The sequence below is a fragment of the Schistocerca cancellata genome, chromosome 5 (genome assembly GCF_023864275.1).
Source record: "Schistocerca cancellata isolate TAMUIC-IGC-003103 chromosome 5, iqSchCanc2.1, whole genome shotgun sequence".
Lineage (NCBI taxonomy): Eukaryota > Metazoa > Arthropoda > Insecta > Orthoptera > Acrididae > Schistocerca > Schistocerca cancellata.
The window spans coordinates 791,189,385-791,216,480 of NC_064630.1; positions in this window are offsets into that span (position 1 = coordinate 791,189,385).

Here is a 27,096-nt window from a genome sequence, read left to right on the forward strand (position 1 = left end):
GAAATTTCCGGTTTTTTCAACCAAAATTGGCCGAGAAAAAAATGTGTTGCATTACTTATTGATCTGCCCTCGTAATTATCTTCCACAAGCCTATATTTCAGAACAGTATTTTGCAAAAAATTGTTTCCTCATTGTAAGAATTATGTCTAGTTATAAAAATCGAAACTTGTGATTTTCATGCCTGATGCTTGGGAGGTTGTGTCGTTGAAGAGGTGCTGCACCGGCACATAAAGATTTAGAATTCAAGAACAGGTACCCATGTTTGTAGATTTGCTTAAGTATGTATTATTGTTAGACTATGACAGCGCAGTGCTCTTTGTTTCTGGTCTCAACAATGGGCATGGTTTTTCATGCATGCCTGCACCGAGTGTTATGCGGTAGTATGTTACAGAGGGTATCGCGTTGTAGACGAGATACATGTCTAACAACAAGCACCGATCTAGCGCGATTGTTGAGTAGCATGATTCGCAGCACATTTGGGGCTGCCTGTCTGTGAATGACACATGGTTGTTGCACAAATGAATAATTGTTCTGGTAGATGTGTAGCAGAACCGATAAATTATAAGCATTAATTTTATGGTCTTTTTTATGGAATTGTCGACTTACGTTAGCGTGTTCTGAAGCTGACAGTTCATGATAATACCAATAAGACTTTTGAGATGTCTCCCTATGCAGACTGCATACCAGGACGACAACCCAAATAATGTATACCACTTCTTCTTCGATGTAGGCCATCCACGGTTCACGTGAAGTAACTTCGTCATTAATTTGTTTTCTTTCTTGATTTTTAATCTTTTTGGGAATTTTGTGGGAATGGTAAAATAATTTTTGGTAGGTCTTCTCAGGTTCACTAGAACCAAGTGATCATCAAAAGAGATTCTCCTCCTGAAAGTATTAGATAGTTTATCTGTTTGGGTGCAGATTTCTTGATTAGTTCTTCTCGTGCACGTACTCCCGAATTACCTTGGACCCAGCGTATTCCGTGGTTAATAACATTTGTAAATAAAACATGTCTAATTTGAGACACAAATAGAAAATAGCTAAATATAATAAAGAAAATTACATAAAACGAATTATGAGGTTACAAAACCGTCTGTGCAATGAAACGCATACAAAGGAAAATAGCCGTTCCATTAGCACGGAGGAATGCAGTTTGTGTACGAGAATTGATACGGCGGCCGGGGAGGCCATGGCCAGCTTGGTTTGGTGCGTGAGCTGCAGACGCCGCGGACACAACTTTCTCGCAAATGCCTGCTCGGCGGGCGGTGTATTACGCCCTGCGGGACAATGAAGTGCCGCCTAATGAAGCCGGCGACAGCCGCGAACTTGGGAACAATGGCCTGTGTACAGTCCAAACACGGAGGAACAATGTGCGCGCGGGTTCGCGCTAGCGCAGGCAGCTGGCGCCAACCGCGGCTCGCCAGCAACCTGGCGCCATAGCCCCGAGGCGCGGAAACTTTAATGGCTATCCCTTAGCGTGAAAAATTACCTTAGAATGCTATACATAAGACAGAAATCTCTCGAAATTTTCTGCGCTGGACATCTCAGTTCTTCCTGCACAAGCAGAGAAATTTCAGTGGAGCACCTGTCTTTCTTCATCAACTGGCGTAGAATGAACAGGTACTTTTTCTTGTGTTTAGTACTTCTATCACTGAAATAGTGAGCGATACTGAGTCTACCACTTCTGCTTATAAACAGTACAGTCGCCCAAATCAGACTTGCAACAATGTGAGGCAATACCAGTGGTTTGAACACTGTGTGTAACTGAAAATAACAAGTAGGTGCGAAGCTATTTTTGGTAAATACTATCCTTTTCCTCACGACTTCTTCTTCGTGCACTCTAAACGTATATAATAACACAACTTCTCCCACCCCTCTCATCCTTCCTCTGTCTTACACCTCATTCTCCCCCTTCTTCCTATCTGTATTCTCCTCCCCACTACTTCTGTCTTTCATGTCCTCCTGCCTGTCTCCATGTCCAACTTCTCCACCACCTCTCTCTGACCATGTGTTTGGACCCACTTCTTCTAACATCTTCTTCCCCTCTTCCTTTTCCATCAGCCCACCATCCCTGCACACATTCCATTTGCCACATGCCTCTCTTCTCCGCACCTGTCTCTGTTCTTGTCCCTATCCCTCTGTCCATCTCCTTCTGTTTTTCCACTCTACCTGTCCCAGCCACACACATCCATATGCATAATCCTGCAATGCAGTTCAATCAAGCAGGCTGATACTACTCCCACAACAGGCCAGTCAGAAAGGGCAGTCTGAGCATCAGTGTCCTGCAAATCTTTTATTTGCCTGTGATATGTAGGCCATCATGCAAAGCAGATTGATATAGGAGGCTGATACTACTCCAACCAAATATACCAGTCATGCAGGACAGCCTACACACCCTACATTTTGAAGCCACACAAACCGTTTCTGGCCCCTGAGAAGCAGGCTGCCCTGCAAAGCAGGTTGCTTCGGCAGGCTGATACTGTTCCCACACAACATGCCTGTTGTGCAGGGCAACCTACATCCTGGGGGAGGAAGAAACACAGTGTGGCCTATATATCATTTCCTATTGGAGCTAGGGGGCTATAGGCTCCACAGTGGTTATAATTGTGGGACCTGCAGTTTCTCTGCCAAATTTAATTCACATCGTTTAGCGGCTCTGAATGAGATTCCAGACATACACACATGTACACTCTGCTTTATATTTATAACAGATTATCATATCTAGTCTGAGTGATGTATTTAAAGTAACGGCAAGTGTCAAGAGCATACACAGTATGTAAACTACTATGCAGAGGAGGAGCATGAGTGACTCAAAGGGGAGGAGGGTGTAAAACGAAATGTAACTATATGAAATTATTTACTGGTATCCTACATAGATATAGCTGTTTTGACATTAGCTGGTAAAATAATAAAAATGTATTTTAATGAATTTTGAATATTGTTGGGTGCATTTAGAGTCCAGGGCAGTCTGGTATTTTCATTTGCAATGAGAGCAACATAAGACTGTGAAACAGTTTTACAATTTTATCATTTGTGGCTCAGGATACACTTGCCAGTGGTTAATGTCTGTTATATGTTGTTTCCTCACTGACTTTCTGTTGTGTATGTACTCTTGTTTTAGTGTGTTAAAGAGGAGAGGGGGAGGATGGAGGCTGTCAAAGAAGCTTTCAGTCCCTTTAGACCTTCACTGTGAACTCTACACTGGGGTGGTGCCAACCAAAATCAGGCAAGAAACGGTAGAGAACGTCAACTTCACTTGGTGACACCATAAGTATTATTGTAATTTTATCCTAAACTTGACTGGTTTTTCCTCTGCCTTTTCTACGTTTCTATTCCATATTTCGCGTGGAACGTAGAACTGACATCAAGAATCCTATTTCCGTTGATCTGTTCCCGTTTTTTACTTGACTATAATTAGGATCTGTTCACTACTATATAGTGTAGACAATTACATCCTTCGATTTGTCAGTGCCTATATTCCATTTTCTCTGTTCTTCTAAGTGATCATCACATGTAATAAAGTGGTAGTATATAACAGACAAAATCTCCATCTTCGATGAATTAGCTGCTAAAAACAAGACATTTAAACTAAATGATTGTGTCCAAAGTATTGCTTTCAAGGACTACCATGTGGTGCAACCTCTGCGAAGGTGTAGAATTTTGAGATTACTAATCTTTAAGATATTGTACAGTATTATGTAATCTTAGTAGCATTCTCAGTCTGGTGCAGTAACGTTAATTGCTGCAAATATTAGGGTGGTTATCTTCTAGTTCCTCATATGTCTGAAAATGTGTGTTGTCAGACACCCTCTGTTGGCATTGTCAAGCTGTAAACAAAGATACAAAGATGTTCCGTTTTAATAATAGGATTTCCTTGTTAATAATGTCAAATATCCATCCAGAAGCCAAATATCCTTATACAAAATAATGGCTTTACCATGAAGTGTTAGTGTTCCTGTAGTCAGATAGAAGAGAAAAATAGCTACACTGGATCTCATTTAAGACGTGAATAAGAAATTAGAGTAATGGTCTGTTTACATTTTCATGAGGATGTTGTCTGCGGCGTGGTACTCGTATTGAATTTGCAGCTTTCAACCTGCTGCCTGTTTAAGACAGCGAGAGATACCATTGCATAATTCAAAAAAGTGAGATACCCCTAGTATACCAAGAAACCTGTTAGAATTACTTGAAGTGCGTTGTGCATACCACAGGCACGAACGGTACCAATAATGTACTATTTGACATCAAAAACACTCACCGCTTTATCGAGGAATCTGAAAAGTAGAAATACAAATCGTCAGGGAACGAAAAGCATAACGACCCTTTCAAAAATTTAATGCGACTGCGGCAGCAAGGAAAGAGAGTAAAAATGTTTAAGCGTTATGTTTGTAAAAATTTTAACATCCTAAATCAGCCATCAGTTCCTTTTCCAAATATTACAGTCCTCTGAATCTTTTGTTTGACTGCATATAATTTATATTTTTTCAGCATGAAAAACAGCTTGCTGTAAAACTTATCGTGGTGTCATTATGTAGGAAGTACAGAATACCTTCAATTGTTCTCTCAGATAAATGGAAATGGTCTGCTGGCTGGTCTGCACTTTTATGAAGGGAGACGCAGGTCAATGTGAATTCAGACAAAGTCATATTACAAATGCGATATTGCAGTGCCTGTGTTCTGAAAAAGTACGATGCACTGTTCCTACGTATATGCATGCAACTGCGAATACATTTCATATTACAAATGAGTTCAGATTGAGGCGTCTTCACGTAGAATCTGACATACGACAAGAATAACAAAATAAGAGCATCTCGTTTATCTTGTGAAAGTGAACGATTTGTGCAAAACTAAGCCTAATGTGGAAATATAGTTACAAAAAAGCTCTCAAAAATTAGGTTTCCGAAGGACAGCTAGGGGAAAATTTTTACCAAAAACCTTTATTACATCTTTCAATCAGTTGAAAGGGAATTTAAATCATCTACCAAACGTCCATTTTGCCAGGAAAGATGCACTTAGTAATCGGTACAAGTTGAAACGAGTCTCCTTTGCACCTTGCTTCATTATCACTCTACATCTACATCTGTATCACATTCCACAAGCCACCTGTTCGTTTGTGACGGTGGGTACCTCTGGTACCACTAACTGTGCCCTCCTCCCCCCCCCCCCACCGTTCCATAATCTGACACTAATCTGTCAACTCCAAAGACGCACATACTGTTGTATGATAACGATTGATGGCAACAGGAATATCTTTCGTGGCTCTTTTGAGTAACAGGTAGCCAAACGAACGCTGTGCCTCATGAAAAGCCCCTTGGAAACACACAGCCAATCAGACGCTTTGTCGCTGAAGTTCGGTTGATAGGAGATGAACGTCGGCTCTGTATGCCTTTTCTTTTGGCTGGATTCTGGTCATCGCACTGTTGTCGCCAGCTGGTCGCTGTGCTACATTCACATGTGCTGAAGCAGTTCTGATGAAATTGGTACATATTCTTTGATTAATGAAATACATAGCAATTGCAACTGAGCTTATTACTATTACCAGTGGTGCTATTACACACCACTGGTAATTTTATTCTTCTTTTTCGCTCTGATTTAAACCGGAACTTAAAGGTTTGTGAGTGGCTTTGAGTTTTTCCTCGTGAACAGGGGTTCATCCACGCATTGCATCCGCCCTCTTGTTCATGCTATGGTCGAATGTCCTCTTTCAATAGATAGTTCGAAACTTATAAATCATTATTTTTGTTTCCTTAGAAAGTGACCCATCCTTGTACTTACCTGGGATTTCGGTGTTGGATAATGGCCGTTAATGTGAATTTGTTTGTCCTGTAGGAAGAGTATTTTTGAATATACCTATTTTGTTACGACTTATGTGTCAACGGATTTTTTTCGTGTCGCCCTTAACCACGTGTTGAACGATCTCACGCGCTGCCGCAGGTTTACTACTCTCCCAAGCCCTGTTTAACTATACCAGAATCCACAGACACTTGGACATCCCACAAAGTTTGGAGTATTCTTTTACGTTACTTGATTTTAGGCATTTTCACAAAGCCACAAAAAGATATGGACGCAAGTGGTAACTTCACGAGCACAATCAGAAATCTCTTTAGATCATGTCTCATCATATTCTCAGATAAATGTTTTCGTTCTGTGTTGTGGGAGATTACTATTTGTGTGCTTAGGAAATGCGCAGAGTTGTCGCGAATTATATACATTGCACTTTCATGTGCAAGGCACGGCCTATTTCCTGGAAGGAAATCTCCGTCACACGAATTCAATAAAACACATTCTGGGCTCAGTAATCGTTAAATAATCTTTTTCGTTTATGCTTGGTAAACTACGTTCGTACTGCTTACATTGCGGAAGTTGACTGAGGGTGAAAAATTAATTAGGGCTATATGGAAAAGGCTTAAAGTAAAATACAAACATTCGTCATTTACTGTAAATGAAAAGACAACAATTGTCCTTCAAAGTATACGAGGTGTATCATAATTAATAGCTTAAACCATACAGTTTAAAGTACCACGACACGAGAAGCAAAATGTCTCAGTAAACATTTGTCTGTAAAAGAGCCGTTTGCGACGTAATTGTGCTTACCAGCCACCACTGACTTGATTCTGTGTAGTTTTGAAAAGGTAACGGTACTGTATTTGATAGACTTTCAGGTCTTTTGAATGAACACGACAAAAGTAACTTAACTGTACTTGTAGTTGAAACAGTTGTTCTAAGTGTAGTCCATGTACGTGGAAGCAGGGTTGAGTTCATCGCCGCAATGAGTTTCAAATCCTTTGAAACACGCCTGGATCTTTTAAAAATTCTTCACAGGCTCTGACGTGTCTACCCTTCATTTCTTCAACCGTGTTAACCCGGGTGTCGTACACTGTATCGTTAAGGTGGCCCTAAACACTGAAATCCATGGGGCTCAGATGAGGTGATCTTGTAAGGCACTGTACATGTCTCCTCATGGTATCATCTTTGGCCATATAGGCGCCTCAGATGTCGTCTCACGGTAGCACAAATGTTCTCGTGCTCCATCATTCATGCACAACATCCTCTGGCGTTGTTCCAATGTAACAGCGTTAAATATTTCCGTAAGATGACGCCGCAGAAACGGAATGAAATTCCGTCCATGTAGTTGGTTTGGTATCTTGTACAGCAAAACAAGACTATCACCTGCTATCCTAAACCACACACAAAATAAAACGTTATTGACAAACGTAGGGTTTCATACTGCTTGTTGTTACATCCACTGACAGATCGTTTGTCTGGGACCAAAGTTCACAGCAGTAAGACGTTGAACTAGCTGGAGGTAGTGCAGGTACTTTCCACTGCGATGCAGTATTTCCAAACACTATTGTGGCTCATTCCAGGACTTTGTGTGGCTAGAGTCCTTATTGAGAATCCTGGAGAGTGTTCGACTGTTTCCAACAATACGCAGTTCAGCAAAAGTGTTTTTCGCGCTGGTCTACCCACTCTTGTAGCATGGGCAAGGCTCACAGTTCTTCGGAGGCGTTGATGCACCGTGTAAACGTTCGATTCTCGGGGTCCTTTGGGTAGGTTACGCTTCTTGAGTAAAGCGTGTTGCCTCTGGTACTCCTTGATACTGTAATGCTCCATGTTACCACCAATACTGGTACAACGCAACGGACGGTACACAAAGAACTGACATCAGTGGGACTCGGGCTGTGAACTACACAATCGTATCTATTCTGTTCACAAGTCGACGTCTCTAAAATGTAAAAAAACGCCACACCATGGACCGGCACACAGCGTTTTCACAGAATCACACGATAGTAGTCAGTAACTGCAAAATCGCAATGATCATGCAGACAGTTTCTTTGCGGACATATAATTACTGGGACATTTTTCCTACTGGTTTCATGTAGCTTCAAGTATATGCTTTTACGCCGTTAACAATGAGACACCCTATATAACTATGATACGTCCTCTATAACAGACGGAAATACGTACGAAAGATTATCTAGTCGTGGGCTGCAACGGAGATTAAAAACATTTAAGTGCCCTCTCATTTGTCGAAATTCTAATGCCTACAACATTAGTTGAATTGAAATTAATGTAAAATATGTCCGGAAAGTAGCCATTATCTGGACCATATGTACATAATGAGGAAGAAAGCGGAAAATGTTCTAGACATGCTCTGACTGAAAACAACAAATAACCATGTAACAATTATATCGGAGATTAGTCCGTGAATATTAAAGCAAATTACTGCACAATGCTGAAGGCGACTCGCCGATATCTAGCAGCTTGCATTCGTTTCAGCAACACGGATAAACAGTAATACCTATGATCAGGACTGACTGTATACGTTTCATCGTTATTAAGTTCGCTACATTCGCTTTTTCTTGTTTTTCGTGTGGTGTTTAAGCTGCACTGGGTTGCGAATATCCAATTTGCATGAGAGGCAAAAAAATCCAGATGTGTTACTTGTCGTGTAAAATCGCGTCAACACGCGTTCTGCTAAAGAGGCGCTGGAATTCGGTAAACAAGCGATGTCAACAGAGGTTCTAGTGGAAAGAGCATCCAATTTGCATGTGTAAGTAATTTAATCTGTGTCTAGTGTCAGAGAATATACTGAAAACAGCACGAGTGCGTTTATTTGGAAATCAGGAATGTACACGTCAAGTAGTGAAAAATGAAAATGCTGTTCTCAATTCAAAGAGGTATGCAGACATGACAGAACGATCGGTCCACGATAACAATTCGCGCATATATCTACCTAATCTACACTATAAATAATACAAAGAAACTGAACGTTTTTTAATGATTTGCAAGGGACTGACAGTGACTAGTGTGTACGTAGTTACTGCTTAGCGTGTGCTAACCAGTGTATGTAACATAAGGATATTCAGTTTTTAGAAGAGAAATAATTTACGCTTGTTGGGCCATTCAGCGCTACACAAACACCTTTCTCGTTACAATTACATGGACAATGAAATGTATTTAGGTCAGTATGTATTCACTTGAGTTGGTTCATGTGGTAATGTAAGAATAATTCAAGGTGGACTGTTTTTTTTCCATTTTAGTGTTTGTATCTGAAGCCAGTCTTCTTAGCAAGAAGGGTATGAAACAGCGGTAGTATAGCGTGATAGCCAACTTTAATACCGGTCTGAATTTGCAAGGAATGCATTAACTGTCGGCCGTAGTGGCCGAGCGGTTCTAGGCGCTACAGTCTGGAGCCGCACGACCGCTACGGTCGCAGGTTCGAATCCTGCCTCGGGCATGGATGTGTGTGATGTCTTTAGTTTAGTTAGGTTTAAGTAGTTCTAAGTTGTAGGGGACTGATGACCTCAGAAGTTAAATCCCATAGTGGTCAGAGCCATTTTTTTATGCATTAACTCAGATTTTTTTTACCATCGTAGTGATTATTTTCTTTTTCTTTGAACGGAATGCAAAGATAATGAAGATGCACAGTTTTTAACTAACGTGACGTCATCATTTACTTAAGCTATGACATTTACTTCGTTAGTGTAAGCACACTATGAGGATATTTCACTTCTCTGATTTGCAAATATATTATCTTTGAATATGTAGAGCGCTGATTTTAACATTCAAGAGGGTTAGTGTAATGTGTAAGCTGTAGTTTCATGCCACGAAAATTATTTTAATTGAGTAGACTCATGCAGCAGACTGCTGGCTTGGATAGCATTGATTGATAGCTGAAGGTAGAAAAAACATGACAATGTTTTGTGCACTGTCGATGATTAAATACGTAGTCCGTCATAAAAATAACTACTGGAATTCATGTCAGCCACATGTATCATGTTATCTTCGACAGATACATATTGATGGGATTCCGCCGGCCAGTCATCTTCTATCACAAACATGAACACATTTTAAAGGAACTCGCCCATTTCATTAACATCACGAGGTATTACCATGCAAGACAGACATGAAAACTGACCACAGATTCATGAAATGATACATCGAAAAATATGTGAAAGACAAAACTGATTTTTACAATGAAGAACAGAGTAATGTAAGTAAGTAAATTTTGCGGTTGGGATCGGTGAAGTGAAATCGATTTAAGACAACAATTTTTGGTCAGATAAGGGTAGGATAATGCCAATAACAACATCAAAAATTATGTTCTTTGTGAAAAATACGGCAGGACAGGGAGTGAGTCACAATGAACAGTTCCGTAACATCAGAATCGACAGCAAACCTACACCGACAACAATAGTTCAGGTATAAATGCCGATGTCACAGGCAGAGGATGGTACTGAACAGATAATTGAGTTCGTAAAAGGAGACGAATATCTATTATCTCTATTATTTATGGAAGACTGCAACGGTGTTGCAGGGGATGGAGTAGAAGAAAAGGTTGTCGGAGAATATTGTCTTAATAGTAGGAATGAGAGAGGACGAAACGCCCGCATCTCGTGGTCGTGCGGTAGCGTTCTCGCTTCCCACGCCCGGGTTCCCGGGTTCGATTCCCGACGGGGTCAGGGATTTTCTCTGCCTCGTGATGGCTGGGTGTTGTGTGCTGTCCTTAGGTTAGTTAGGTTTAAGTAGTTCTAAGTTCTAGGGGACTTATGACCACAGCAGTTGAGTCCCATAGTGCTCAGAGCCATTTGAACCATTTTTTAGAGGACGAAACCTAACTGTTTTCTGCAATATATTTAAGCTAGTAATAGCGAATAATGATCAAGAATCACAAGAGGAAGAGGTATACTTGGAAAAGGGTGGGAGATGATTACATTATGGTCATGCAGAGACCCCGACATCAAGTGTTGGATTGTAAGATATTCCCGGAAGCAGATATAAACTCAAATCAGAATTTAGTAACGACGAAGATTGGACAGAAGTTTAAGAGACTAGTCAGGATGAATCGGTACGCAAAGAAGTGGGATACGGAAAGACTATGGAATGAAGACATATGGTTGACGTTCTCTCAGACTATAGATATTGCGATACTAAACACCTCAGTAGGCAGGTCAGTAGCAGACGAATGTGCATCTCTAAAAAGAGCAGACACAGATGTTGGAAAGATCCACGTATGTATAAGAGAGGTAACTGCGAAGACACGGTGGGTAACAGAAGAAATAATTAAGTTGATAGACGAAAGAAGGAAATGTAAAAATATTCAGGGATGTCCTGGAATACATAAATACAAGTCACTTAGGAATGAATTAATAAGAAGTGCAGGGAGGCTAATGCGAAATGGTGGCAGGAGAAATTGAAAGAAACGGAAACAGTAACGATTGTCGGAAGGAGTTACTCGCATATAGAAAAGTGAAACAACCTTCACTGAAATTAAAGACAAGAGCGGCAGTATCCACTGTTTAATACAAAGAGAGAGCGGATAGATGTAAAGTGCACGTTGAACACCTCTATGAGATGTCTGATCAGGGGACAGAAGAAACAGCAGTCGGAAGTGAAGATATATGGGTTAAAATATTTGAATCAGAATTTAGAAGCGCTCTGGAACGTTTAGGATCAAATAAGGCAAAAGGGATAGACAACATTTCACAGAAATTTCTAAAATCACTAGTTGCCTTTCTGTGTAGAATGTATGGTACTGTCAATAAATCGTCAGACTTTGGGGAAAGCATAATCCACACAGTTTCGAATATTGGAAGAGATCACAACTGCGAGAATTGTCACACAATCAGTATAAATGTTCACGCATTCAAATTGCTGGCAAAAATTATATATAGAAGAATGGAAAAAAACTGAGCATATGTTAGATGACTTTGGCTAAGACTTTAGTAAATTGAAGGGATCAGAGAGGCAATTCTTACGTTGAGGTTAATAATTGAAGCAAGGTAGATGGAATCTCAAGACACGTCGACCTGGAAAAAGCATTCGACATTGTAAAATTGGGCTCGATCTTCGAAATTCTGAGAAATGTTGGGCTGATCTATGGGGAAAGCCAGGTGATATACAATATGTACAAGAACCAAGGGTGAAGAATAAGACTGGAAGACAAAGGAAGAAGTATTTGGATTAAAAAGTATAAGGTAGCGATGTAGTTTTGTGACCCTACACTTCAGTCCATTCGTCGAAGAAGCAGTGATGAAAATTAAGGAAATGTACACAGTGGCATCACAGTTCCGGCTGAAAGAATGTCGCTGAGGACAGTGCTATTCGGTTTGAAAGTGTAGAGGACTTACAGGATCTGTTGCATGGTGTGTACAGTCTAATGAGCACAGAATATCTATTGAGAGTAAATCGAAGAAAGACGAAAGTGATGGATGAGAAGTAGCAAAAATGAGAGCAGCGAGAAACTTAACATCAGAATTGGTGATGATGAAGTAGACGTAGTTAAGGAATTCTGCTACTTAAGCAGGAAGGGTATAGAAAGCAAACCGACACTGACTAAAATGGCATTCCTGGCCAAGAGACGTCTGCTGGTATCGAACGTAGGTCTAAATCTGAAGAAGAAATTTGTATGGATGTACGTTCGGAACCCAGAATTATATGTTAGTGAGATTGAACTGCGGAAAACTGGAACAGGAGAGAACAGAAGCACTGAAATGGGGTCCTGCAGAAGAATTTTCAAAATCAGTTGGATTGATAAGCTAGGTAATATGTGTACTGTGGCAAAGGGGGTACGACAATAAATAATTTATTCAAAACTGGCTTTTCCCCACCCTAATGACGTCACAACCCACGCCACCCCCTGAAAATGGCGGGAAATTTTGGCATCATATAGGGCCATTGGTGCACCTCAATTAACCAAACTCTGCCACCCCTCCACCTACTCCTATTATATCACCAAACATCGACCATCCTATGAGATCACCTCTGGAAATAGCTGTGAGGCTCTGTCGACCTGCCAGAGAGGACGATTAGGGCAATGTACCTAGGTGGGAATCGATAAACCTGTGCTGCAGGGTATTTTATTTGTTTCTTTATAGAGCAATTGCGCTACCTCCAGGATCCTAACTTGGGGACATGTGTATTCACCTCTTCGTGCAGGGACCAACTGAGTTATGTTCGCACTACATTCACCAGAAGGCGGTGCTGGTGCACCCACTCCTCCCCTATTCCAGCTAGCCCACTCCTGTGATATCGCCCATCCCCCACCACCATTCCTCCCCCGGAATTGGCGAGACGCGGTCAGTTTGTGCCGAGCTGCAGTAGAAGAAGGTTAGGTTAGCGTAAATTATTTATTTTCAATGGGAAATTGAAGTAAAGATTGTCCCTAGTAACGAATCTATATACATAGTGCTACACAATCGGAGCCTAAAATGACAACATGGCTCAGAATTGACAATATCATACAAGTGGTGTTATCCTGTTGGAAAATTCATAATACCACTCGATACTAGTAGCACGTGGACTCAGAATAGATAGTAACTCTACATAGGATGCTCCCACCACCTACAGATCGAAATAAATCTCTCTGCTCCACTTGTAAATAGGCGGAAAGGACACAATATAAATGATATCTGGAAAAACCTTCTAAACTGATATGTACATTGATATTACGGAGTGTTGAAAATAGAGAACTGCAGGTATCTTAAAAAAATTGATTATATACATACCTACTACTGTGTTGTTCATGATTTCTCTGAAATGCTGAGTGGGCTTAGTTTACATTTGATGCTGGAGTCAGGGATGATAATTCACTTACTTTTCATTTTCGTTTTCAAAGCACAGGTCTGAAATATAAACCCACTCTGGTGTCTAAGCACAGATAGGAATATGAGAACAGTTACTTACCTAAAAGTTGACGACATATTTCGCAAGCCACGACAGATTGTGGATAAAATAGGAGACACACAGCACATCGGATGTCTGAAAGAGACTCCTAATATTCTAAACCATCTTCTACACGCGAGAAAATTGCTGTAAGAAGATTCTTCTGGAACTTGAAACACTGTCCTATAGAGCAGACAATCACTGTAATTTTGTCGATGTCATACAGATGCTGGTATCGAGGTGCTCTAAGGACAGAATGGCGGGTGGGGGACAGCATACACCTGTCCATACCAGAGGAGACTGAGCTGCCTGAACACTCCAACAAAGAAGACATCACGTGACTCTGACGTCACAGAACTTTCCGTAAATGCTTTGTCAAGCCCATGTCTTGCCTGAACCAGTATGTAGGGAATCGTATGCCTCCTACAGAGGATGTCTTGTGACTCGATGACGTGTTGCAACTTCCTATGAATGGATAATCCTGATTGGTTCTTACTGAATTTACCTGATAAACTGCGGGTGGTGGTGTGAGAGCACTGTCCTCCATTTTCTACAGATGGAGGAATTAACAGAATTTCGAAGATACACTATTTTTGTACAGATCGAAAGAAAAACACACAGCAGTCATACTGCACTGACAGGTAAAACCTGCTAAAGTGGTCCACAGGTCATGAAATGTGGAAAGCGATACCAAAAACGCTTAGTCAATCGCACTGCCCTGCAATTTTCGAGAAAAGCAAAAATCTTTCGGCGTGAAACCGATCCCCGACCAGACTATACCAGCACTAACGAATGTACTGTGTCGTTATGCCACTGTACTAACCACGATTCATATCCTGCACCATGCAAAATCATCACTCCCGCATCGTGCATATCATCGACCGCTAGGCAATATCACATATAACGCAAAGACGCACTGTTTGCAAAAACAGAAATACATGTGCTGTATCTAGTCACAGTGCTAGACATCTCTCGCGAGGTAAGTCGGTCATCAACTGGGGCTAACGGCCACGAGGTATCTGCCCTCCCTCCCCACCCGTCCCCACACACTGCCCCAACATGATCGGGGCGTCATCCATGGGCAGTGGCGACTGTCCGAACTGGGCCACAAAGAATATGCTGGTTTCTGCGACACAAAGGGATTCGTTAACAGTACTTCTTCCGGCCGGGCTCGTTTCTGCAACGAGATGTGATCATCTCCAAACCGTCGCATTACAAGAATATTTACGTTCTAAGTTCTACCGAAGAGAAGTACTTCGTTAATCCCGAATTAATTTTTCTATCTCGAAACCGGTATCAGCTGCAATTGGCTCTGAGCACTATGGGACTTAATATCTATGGTCATCAGTCCCCTAGAACTTAGAACCACTTTAACCTAACTAACCTAAGGACATCACACGCATCAATGCCCGAGGCAGGATTCGAACCTGCGACCGTAGCAGTCGCGCGGCTCCGGACTGAGCGCCTAGAGCCGCTAGACCACCGCGGCCGGGTATCAGCTGCAATATCCGATTTTACGCCCCAGGAAACCGTAGTACTTGCACAACTATTATGCTGAAATCGAGTTTCAAGTGAAAATTTCCAGAATTTCATGAATTTTCACATGGTATGCAGGAATATTATAGAATTTACATGGCTGTCTTATACATCAACCGCATAGCAGTATGCTACCGATCGCCTGCACAGTATAATTCTGAGAGCAATGGGTGGAAATTATATTAAGAGGGAGAGCCGAAGGTTTTGTGTGGGCTGTGCTGCGAACCATTCAGTAACTAGAAACTTTTCAAGTCAGACAAAATTTTAAGGTGAAAACACGAAAATAGAGGATCCTGTAATTCTACTTATTTTTCTTCTTAACGAATAGCGATGGTATTGATATAACAGCTTCCAGATAATCCTTGTACTTTACAAAGTCAACTAAGGTTTTTATATTCATAATCATACGTGTTTCTCATGTCTATTGAAACAGCACATGCCTCTTCTACCCGTGTTCACCATATCGATGTTTGCAACTCATACAATCACTCAATCGATGTTCTCTCAACCAAATAAAGATGACAAATGTGTAGAATGGTAGTACACCTCACAGAACAAGAAGTTTCTGGACTATAATCGCGTAGGCTTCCGCGGCCAGAGTCAGTCGACATAAATGTTTTCTGGGTATGGTACCGCGTCATAATGTAAAAACTACTGCAGCTGGAGATAAACCAACGTTTCGGCCACAATTGCAGCGGCCTTATTCCGGATCTTTTATATCGACAAGTTTCAGGAAGTCTCATACCGGCGGGATGGAGTGAGAAAGACTTGTAAAGACTGTCTTACTACAGCCATGACCAAGAAGTTTGACGTCACTGATCACACCACCCCGTGATCGAACAAGAGGCTTTCATTTACAGTTAGCAGAATTCGGTCACAGATGGACAAAAGAATCAAGACCTGGAGCTTCCTGCAAGCTAATACGAGGGCAGTTCAATAAGTAATGCAACACATTTTGTTTCTGAAACAGGGGTTGTTTTATTCAGCATTGAAATACACCAGGTTATTCCCCAATATTTTAGCTACACAACACTATTTTTCAACGTAATCTCCATTCAATGCTACGGCCTTACGCCACCTTGAAATGAGGGCCTGTATGCCTGCATGGTACCATTCCACTGGTCGATGTCGGAGCCAACGTCGTACTGCATCAATAACTTCATCATCCGCGTAGTGCCTCCCACGGATTGCGTCCTTCATTGGGCCAAACATATGGAAATCCGACGGTGTGAGATCGGGGCTGTAGGGTGCATGAGGAAGAACAGTCCACTGAAGTTTTGTGAGCTCCTCTCGGGTGTGAAGACTTGTGTGAGGTCTTGCGTTGTCATGAAGAAGGAGAAGTTCGATCAGACTTTTGTGCCTACGATCACGCTGAAGTCGTTTCTTCAATTTCTGAAGAGTAGCACAATACACTTCAGAGTTGATCGTTTCACCATGGTGAAGGACATCGAACAGAATAACCCCTTCAGCGTCCCAGAAGACTGTAACCATGACTTTACTGGCTGATGGTATGGCTTTCAACTTTTTCTTGGTAGGGGAGTGGGTGTGGCGCCACTCCATTGATTGCCGTTTTGTTTCAGGTTCGAAGTGATGAACCCATGTTTCATCGCCTGTAACAATCTTTGACAAGAAATTGTCACCCTCAGCCACATGACGAGCAAGCAATTCCGCACAGATGGTTCTCCTTTGCTCTTTATGGTGTTCGGTTAGACAACGACGGACCCAGCGGGAACAAACCTTTGAATATCCCAACTGGTGAACAATTGTGACAGCACTACCAACAGAGATGTCAAGTTGAGCACTGAGTTGTTTGATGGTGATCCGTCGATCATCTCGAACGAGTGTGTTCGCACGCTCCTCCATTGCAGGAGTCACAGCTGTGCACGGCCGGCCCACACGCGGGGGTCAGATAGTCTTGCTTGATCTTGCGGCGATGATGACACACGCTTTGCCCAACGACTCACCGTGCTTTTGTCCACTGCCAGATCACCGTAGACATTCTGCAAGCGCCTATGAATATCTGAGATGCCCTGGTTTTCCGCCAAAAGAAACTCGATCACTGCCTGTTGTTTGCAACGCACATCCGTTACAGACGCCATTCTAACAGCTCCGTACAGCGCTGCCACCTGTCGGAAGTCAATGAAACTATATGAAAGAAGCGGGAATGCTTGAAAATATTCCACAAGAAATTTTCGGTTTTTTCAACCAAAATTGGCCGAGAAAAAAAATGTGTTGCATTACTTATTGAACTGCCCTCGTAAATGTATTTCTCCCAAACACTGGCCTCCCGGGAGAAATAGCGAAGTACGTGACTATTCGTCCCACATGAAGAACTAAACGTTCAACAGCAATGTGGTTTCAAACGTTCTGGATGTGCCGGCACTGTCTGAAAGTGGCCCTCGGCTAAGCAAATCATTCTCATGTACAAAAAGATGAGGCTGTTCAAAGCTACATTTCCTGATGGTACCTCCATTCATGCCTCATACGTATACATATCAGAAACTTTTAGCACTCGAATATGGTCTCTGTGCGTATTCCCATTCGTCAGAATTTTTTATACGTGTTAAACAAGTAATATTACATGTTAAGGTTTTCCAGAAAAACTTCTCTGCATCCCTTCAGCTGGTGTGTGAGACTGATTGAAACTGCTCTATGGCGCTTCTCACTGCTGTTATCTTCATATCTATACCAGCAGGAAACTTTCATGGTCTGTCGTTCGGTGGATTTAGTATCATGTGAGGAATGATCTAACGCTTTCGAAAAAGAATGACGGGAATGGCCCAAGGCTGTATTACTTAGTCTACATGAATTTGACGACGGAGTTCACACAAAAATCACACACTCGCTTACAGGTCGCGTGCAAGGATTGCACAGCAAATTCGTACGGAACTACCCGTTCCGAGTGCACGGCGGAGGCGGCGAGAGTGACTTCACCTGCTTAGCTATGCGGGGTGTGGATTCCCGTCACATTTTCACAAGAGTGGCGCAGTCCTTGCTGCCAGATTGAAAACACAAATATGCACTCACCCTTACGGGTGTAGATGGACGAGATGAAAGACAGGCTGTCGCTGGTCTAGAACAATAGCATACTTTCGAACACCTGTGTGTATGTCTGTGTCTATGAGTGTGTGTGTGTGTGTGTGTGTGTGTGTGTGTGTGTGTGTGTGTGTATGTGTGTGATCTTACGAATTGTTAAGAGTTCTGGTTTCAGAGACGTTCCAGAGCAGTGACGAGAAATGCTCTCTGCAGTGAGCAGTATCAAATTACCTTTCTGCTAACCATCCCTTCCCAAATGTGCATCCACGCCTCGTACTCGCAGCGAACGATCAAACACAGGTTTACACATCTCTGAAGTGTCGTGAAAATCATGTACAGCAGTATGTAGTGTACTATATATTATTTCTGTGATTAGTACTCTAGAAATATGACACTGTAATGGTGTCAAAGTCTTCGTTGACACAGTAATGTTTCGTAAGAAACACATCGACTTTTCTTTAATCTAAATTGGTCTCCAAAATTAAAGCAACAACAGGATATATATACGGGTGATAGTAAGGTAGGAACAATTCTAAAATACTGAACGTAAACAGCTGCATCATGCATAACGGTTTTTTATCCAATTCTGGATTTGCACACGCATTCAGAGAACTGGTTAATGTGCTCAGTATGGGGTGTGACAACACCTGGCAGCAGTACAGGCCTGACAACGACGGGGAATGCTATAAATGACCTCAGCAGTCTCACGATGAGGCAGTAATGACCATTCTTCCTGTAGAGTTAGCTCACGAACTTGGAGAGTGATTGGTGGATGTTGACGTGCTGCAAATCACTTCCCAATTGGATCCCAGACATCCTCTATAGAACCAAAATCGGGAGAGCGGGCAGGCCACGCCATGAGAGAAACATCTTCCATTTCCAAGAAAACATCAACCACCTGTGCTCTGTGCGGTCGCCAACAATACGACGTCTGGGCACACAGCACATCATCGCTAATGAAGTCCCAAGATATCGTCACGATACCTGACAGCTGTTAAACCTTGCCGATTCACTCATACAATTTCATGAAGAGTGGTTCAAGTGGTCAACATAATTCCTGCCCATACCATTAGGGATGCTCCTCGATTTCGGTCTCTTTCCGCAAAGTTTGGATCCCGAAATTGTGTGCCACGTACCCTCCAGATGGGAATCCATCGACAGTCACTCTCCAGACAAAATTCGGTGTCATTTGTGAAAAAAAAAAAGACACTGGCCTTCGTCTGTTCAGGTGGCATGTTGATGATTCCACTCTAGACGCTCCCTTTTTTGAAGACGCGTTTCATTTAGAACATAACTGGGGGAATTTTCAAATTCTTTTCGCTGAGCTCATATGTAAGTTCGATTTAACAACAGATTGGATGGTTCCCAATAAATTAGGCATATTTTGCTTCATCACTTAATTGATCAATGCCTCAAACCACCAACTATTATAATAGCAAAATGAACTGTCAAGTAGTAAATTTAATTAAATTAAAGATTTTTTTCTTTTTATGTGTTAAGATGCTTCTTTGTTCTGATCGTCAAATCTTTGGATGTCGAAGACCTGCCTACCCTAGAGCGTTGTTACCCACACTTCGTGATTTATTATAAAGGTGCTTTGACAATTTGCAATGGCTTATTGTAGCTTAATCAGAGTATTATCTCGCAATATTCCATCACTTGGTTGGCCACATTGTTCTTGTGGGTTACTTTGAACTACTTTTAAAAAGTACAATAATGTGCAGTCTGATGCTGCTGTTAACTTGTTCGGAAGCCTTTTGCTATCAAGACGTTATTTGTCAACTAACCTTCTATAACAACAGTTTGGGGATACGCATGGATTTGCACAATTTACTATGTTTCAAAACACCTGTTTCACATGACCCTTGTGACCATTATTTTTTTGTACCACCACTCTACATTTTAATTCGCATCATTTGCTTGGCTACGTAATATGGCCGAATTATAAGTTTATCTGCGTAATATAAATTGTTTGCGCACATTATTATCATAAGCTTCGCCCAGAACTCAATATTTAGTTCTGTGTAGTATTTACGACTGATCGTATTTTGTGCACTGTATTAGGTACTAATGGTAATTTTTCGTATACTTGAGTGTACAATCTCATGGGTATTGTAAAAAGTATATTCAACTGCCATACAATTTTTAAAAAGACCATAGAAATTTTAAACAATTTTTTAAATAAAAAAATTAAAACAGAATGACTAAATACTAAAACTAATAAAAATAAAAACGTCAGAAAATTAAAAATGAAAGAACAAACCTTCCACAGGCATGCGACCTTGTTGTGGTAGCGATGCCCAACTCAAGCAGCTGCTTTGAAATACAATAAGAAAACCAGTATCGGATCAGTCGTCGCCTGACTCCATAGAAATCTAGATGCGGTGTAATGTCACAGTTATAGTACAGTGAAAACTGGGAACCAAAATGAAAAATGCTCGCATCATGGCACTGAAGAGGCGGATGTTTCACGGGAAGCATTGGGGATTTAATAGAAGAGAACAAGTTTTTGTACTTTCTGGCAATTTCAGAGACATTTAAATCAAAACATTTTGACGTAATCGCACTTTTTTAGGAATTAATCCAACTTCCACAGCCAGTGAGCTCTCTTATCTGTAAGGCATTGACACGCTTGCAGCATGCAATCTTTAGACCAAAGTCACTGATCCTGTGCACAAACTCCAAAACATTTCCCAGCCATAGTAATCAATATGTACAACATGCCTGAAGAGCTTACATGCAAAAGGTAAAAACGTTTTTCTGGGGAAATGAAATTTGTGCGGATGGATTTGTTCCTGCTAGGGTGCTAAAACGTATATTTAATATTTGAACGGAGAGGTTGATTATTTTCCCAAAGGGGACCATTTCTGCCCCAAGCCCACCGACTGTTACATATGCAGTGAGGGACCTAAAAATAGACACAAATTTATGTGCTTCTGGTGAGTGGGATGACTCTACAATGGAACGTTTTCGAGAATGGGGTGCATCTATAATACGAAGTATCCCAGACTGGAGATGTAAACACCCTAAGTTTGGTTTGTGCGCCCTCAACTGTGTGGTTTTTAGCACTAAACTTTAATGACGCATTGTGTCGTATTGCATGACATGTAAACTGCCTTGCTGGAAGACATGATGGGGCGTGTCATGCTATAGGAGATGAGATCATTTATCACGTTCATCTACATCTACATCTACATGGATAATCAGCAAATCACATTTGAATATCTTGCAGACGGTTCATCGAAACAGCTTCACTATAATTCTCAATTATGCCGAACAGCGCGGAAAAAACCTACACCTATATCTTTCATCCGAGCTCTGACTTCGCTTATTTAATTACGATGATCATTTCTCCATATGTAGGTCGGCATAAAAAAAAATATTTTCGTATTCTGAGGAGAAAGTGGCCTATTGAAATTTCGTGGGAAAACACCGCCACAACAAGAAACGCACTTGTTTTAATTACGTCCACCCCAATTCATGTATGATGTCAATGACATGTCTCCCCTATTTCTCGATACTACCAAACGTGCTGCACTCCGTTAATCTTATCTGGTAAGAATCCCACACCGCTTATCATTACTCCAAAAGAGTATGGACCGGCGTACTGTAGGCATTCTCCTTAGTAGATCAGTCGCATATTGTAAGTGTTGTGTGAATAAAACGCAGTATTTGTCCGCCTTGCCACACAACATTTTCTGTGTTTTCTTTCCAGTTTAAGTTGTTCGCAATTGTAATTCCTAGGTCTTTAGCCGAATTTACGGCCTTTAAATTTGATTGATCTATCGGAATACCGAAGTTTAACGGACTTCTTTTAGCACTCATGTGGATAACCTCAAACTTTTTATTATTTAGGGTCAGTTGCAAATTTTCGCATTATACATATATGTTTAAAAAATCGTTTTAGATTTTTTTAATACTTTGATGACATTACTAAAAAATATAATTGCATTATCTGCGAACAACCAAAGATGGCTGTATGTAGATAAAGAACGGCAGAGATACTGTAAAACTACCTTGGGGATCCCCAGAAGTTAGTTACATCTTACTCGATAGCTTTCCGTCAGTTGCTACGAACTGTGACCTCTCTGACAGGAAGTCACGAAAACAGTCACATAGCTGAGACGATATTCCAAGAGCACGCAACTTGACACGAAGCGTATTATTACATTATATGTCTGCTAATAATTACAAGTAAGACTTGACTACTAATAATTACAAGCGAAAATCACGAATGTGACAGGAAGTTTTTGGATTTAAATATGTCTGATGCCTCCAGGTAAGTCGAAAAGCTAGTTCCCTCCTTTTACATTCCTAATTATATATATGACGTGTTCACCTTTTCTGTGCTACGAAAGGAGCTTTTTATAGATAGCTATACTTGATTACAAAGTACAGTTTAAACTATTTAAATTTATTAATTAAATTTAGCTTACCTAAAATAGAAATGTACTACCTAACCGACATATGAAAATTTGCGGAAGACTGGGACTCAAACTCGGATATCCACTTCTCGAGAGGATTCGCGATATTGGCAAATCCGGCTTCGAGTCCCAGTGTGGCACAAATTTTGATATATCACTTTAGATAGTCTATATACACCTATTACAGACAAGATTAATTTCAGGTATAAAATTCAAAAGACTCTTAGATATGAAACCCACACGGAAAATGAGCGTACATAGTACATTTAAATATGGTCCTGTAACTATTTAAATGTTAACCCGCCATGTGTGGATAGAATACGTATGTTTTTCCACCAAGTCTTTGTTTATATCTTTGCAAATTGTAGTATTTTATACGTGCACAATATAGTCACTCTTTTGATCGAGAAGCTGTAGTTTGTATATCAGTCAGAAGATGATATTACCGATCAAATCTTCTTTCTTCATGTGTGGCCTAATGTCGAATGAATATGTCGATGAACGACTAAACGCTGCTACCGTCTTAGTGCACTGTTCTGCTACACTTGCAACAACATCATTGGGTACACTGTTACTGATTGTATGACCCAACGAGCATCTTAACAGTGATGATTCTTTGACGTAGATATCAATACCACTACTTGAGATATACTTTGAAAACAAAGATGACAGATTCGTAGAGGAAAGTAAAAACCTGAAACAATGTAGTTAGGTAAACGTTTCTGGCATCTACCAAGAAATACACATGACATCCAGAAAAGATAGGGTTGAATTGTTCATATTTCTTTTTCTTTTATTTCTGATCAGTGAATACTTTCAGTACATTGAAATCCAGCTGTGCTTGTACATTGTCTGAAGTGCTTCTCGCTTCCAGTATCAGTTGTTCGAGATCAGTGCTATTTATTTTGCCAGGGAAAGTCTGAGATACACCTTGACGCTGCGGAGAATGTTTTTCGTAATCCTTTGGCGGCTTCTGCCCCAGCGATCATGCTTTAAGCGGGATCGGATCGGTTGCAAGTCGCGTCGGGAGTAACGGGAAAAGTTCGAGGTGCCTTACACCTCCTCCCCCCCCCCCACCACCACTCCACCAACCACGTTCCCAACGGCAGAGCTTAAAAGAAATTGCTCCCGTCACACGAGCTTCCGCTGCTCACTGAGGCAACTCCTGCACAAGCTGAATAAGTGTGTCCCGACTTTACTCGCCAGTTTGTGCCGGCTCAACATCGCCAAGGACGGCGAGTAGCACTTTACTTGCTGGAATATCAATTGCGATAAAAGTCGATGACAAAACAGCTCCTGCTAAATTCTTTACAGACCAGGAAACGTAACGCCTCTTTCGAGACTTTCTGGAAGAATTAATGACATAAATTGCTGTTTACAACTATGGGACGAAACATAATTTTTCTAATTGCATTACTAGTGTGTGATCTGAAATTTTAATAGTTCACTGAGAGGTCTTCCAACTGAGGTTAGCTATAGAAGGAATGTGGCATAAAGAAAGGTAGACAAGTGTACGATTTTTATTATTTGCGCAATGCTCTATGAATATGGAAACTATAATTTACTTATAGAACTTTTATTGGTAGAGAGGCATTACTTCACCACTATAGTACTGCTCACTTACAATTATTATGAAAGAGGGAACGAAGATACAGAAGTAATTATCTTGTGCGGTACAGTCAAATATGGAATGAAAGGGCTGCTAAAAAAGACATTATTAAAAAAAGTTATTCTAATGTTACTACATAACTAGATATATTTACAATGTATAAATGTAGAAAATGGAGAGGTTTATAAATCGGTTATAGGAAATCATTATTTACAACACTATACAATATAACATAAGCACTAATCCGGATGTGAGGATCGTAACACACTTTAGAAAATTTGGGAAAGAACATTTCATAAGTAGAATGATGGGTCTGTGTATCAGTGCTGAATTTCGCTTCTCACTGGTGCTAAGGAAATCAAAATATTTTAAGCATTCACTACACAAGGTACGAAAATCATAAGACATTCACAGCCAAATCAAAAAGACGAATTTGATGGAAAGTATTAGATATCTATATTTTCCAAAATGATTTAATGTATAAAATACAAAATTTACATCTATTGAAATTAGACATAATATGTTTGTTATACAGGTATCATTCGAAAGAACTGACATTTTAAAAAAATGTAAACAATAAATACTTCAGAACTGTACAAGAGTTTCAGTTTCCAAGAAAAATTTTCGTTCAATGCCTTTTCAGATAATACAGCTCAGACTAAAGGATTTCGCTCCTAAGACGTGATACCGTGCTGGATTCTGTTCTTAAGAAAGGCGTGAAGTTGGTTTTCTGTGGGGATTTACAAACAGTGTAATAAAGGAATTTTTGGACTGTCTTGAGTCTTACGATGTGGTATAGTTCGTACACTTCCAAGCAGAGTTTTGGGAAGCAGGAGTGCGATTATGGAAAATTTCTTCATTGATGGTTGAATGAATGCGGCATTTTCTCTCACTAAGGCTGTTATTTATTTAAAAGATGGATAAGCTTAAGAACTAACAGCCGCCACTTGCATTCAGTAAGTACGTGGATGTGACAGAGATCATAGATAACTCGTTAGTTCATGGGCACTAAATGAGAAAAATAAGTAATGGACTATCGCATCTTGGTAGACGGATAACAGTTGTGTAAAAAATAAAGGTGGAGTGACATCCAAAAGTAGTGAACAAACGATTTAAAGATCTGGGTACGCATGCTACATGCCTTGGATGGAAGTCTACAATATAGACATCGGGATCGATAAATATAATACGTTCCCTCGAACCTTTATCGCATTCTTTGAAAGCACTTTTCCATTAAAAAATTGCGAGAAGATATGCGGCACGAATAGCCAACCCACCTGCACAACTAACAGCAATAGAATATAACATTGTAGTAAACGGAGTCCTATCTTAATATGAAGGACAATCATTGCCCAGTACCGCGATTTCACAGCAAGCCACATTTTAAAGTATAGAGGAAAGTTATTAGACACGTTTGAACGATCTATTACATAGGAGAATAGAAAGCTCTCCAAACAAGATTAAAAATATATGGTCTGTTTTAACAGAGACGCCTGGGTACGATACGGATGCTCGCCTTGTTACACGTACCTTGTGTGAGAACGATACTGCTGGTGATCCATCAGAGTTTTATAAAATATGGAGGACTTGATCATGTGTGTATGGTCGTACGACAGCAAGGTCTTTAGAGCCCTTTAAAATATACAGTAATTACTTCTTGTCGACAGTAAGCAACCTAAATCGATGTTTTAGTGATTTATATACAAATGCAAATGGTGATCTCAGTGAAGTCTGTCACATGCAGCCACCCGAAACAAGCAATAGTGAAATGGTATGAACTTCTGCATCATTAAACAGTAAAGACTGCCATGGGTACGACAATATTTCAAGTAAGATTATGAAGGTCACTGCACTATACATTAGTTCAGTAATCAGTCACCTATGCCATGTGTTTCAGGTGCTGTCAGTTTCCGGATAAACTGAAGTAGTCGTTAGAGCATTCAATTTACAAAATAGGGTGACATAGATAATTCAGACAACTGCCGGCTCATTGAATTCCTCTAAATGGCTTAAAAAGGTTTTGAGACTGCAGTAAAACGAGAGTGATGTCACACCTTAGTACACATAACCTCTGCTTCCGGAGAGCAGTATCCACAGAAAATACAATTTCTTCTCGTGGTGTGTGATTTAACTCCGGACATCAGGAAGTAAGTTACACACGTCGCCTACGCTAAGACCACATCTAAATCAAAGTGACACATCGTCAGAAGAGGGTACATGTTCCAGTGTTCCTGCAGAGACGGTTCTACGGCGATACAAATAACAGACGCATCACAGTGCAAGTGAATTGTCGTTGAAACTATAAATGTCCTCGAAACTTGAAATAAGCCAGACAGTGGGTGTCTTCTCCAACGTCTAAATACACATAGATTCACAGTGAAATTCTGGCAGTGTATGAACGAAAGTAACATCTTCTCCAGCTGAATAGAAGTGCTACCAAGAAATTGACCAAGACAGCTCAGACATGTACTATGAGATTTCCGTAATTTTTGACAAGCTGAAAGAACATTTCGGCTGAAACATATTGTCCAACAATCTGTGACCTCGGAGTGGATTTTGGTCATGGAATTCCAGTTGACTTGGCAGAGACTTGGCGGCTATGTTGAAGATCTGTGCCATGTGCTTCTGTCACCTTGAAGTGTTGTACAGCATTCAGTAAAAATTAGTTGGCCTGTCATAATAACGTGTAACATATTTTGCGTTGTCGCTGGTAGGATTAGATCGAAACGAGAGCTACAGCACTGAGAGGACATGTTTCGACCGTCAAAAACATTTGATACCGTCTTCTATTCAATAATGTTCCATGAGTTGCAATGACAATTC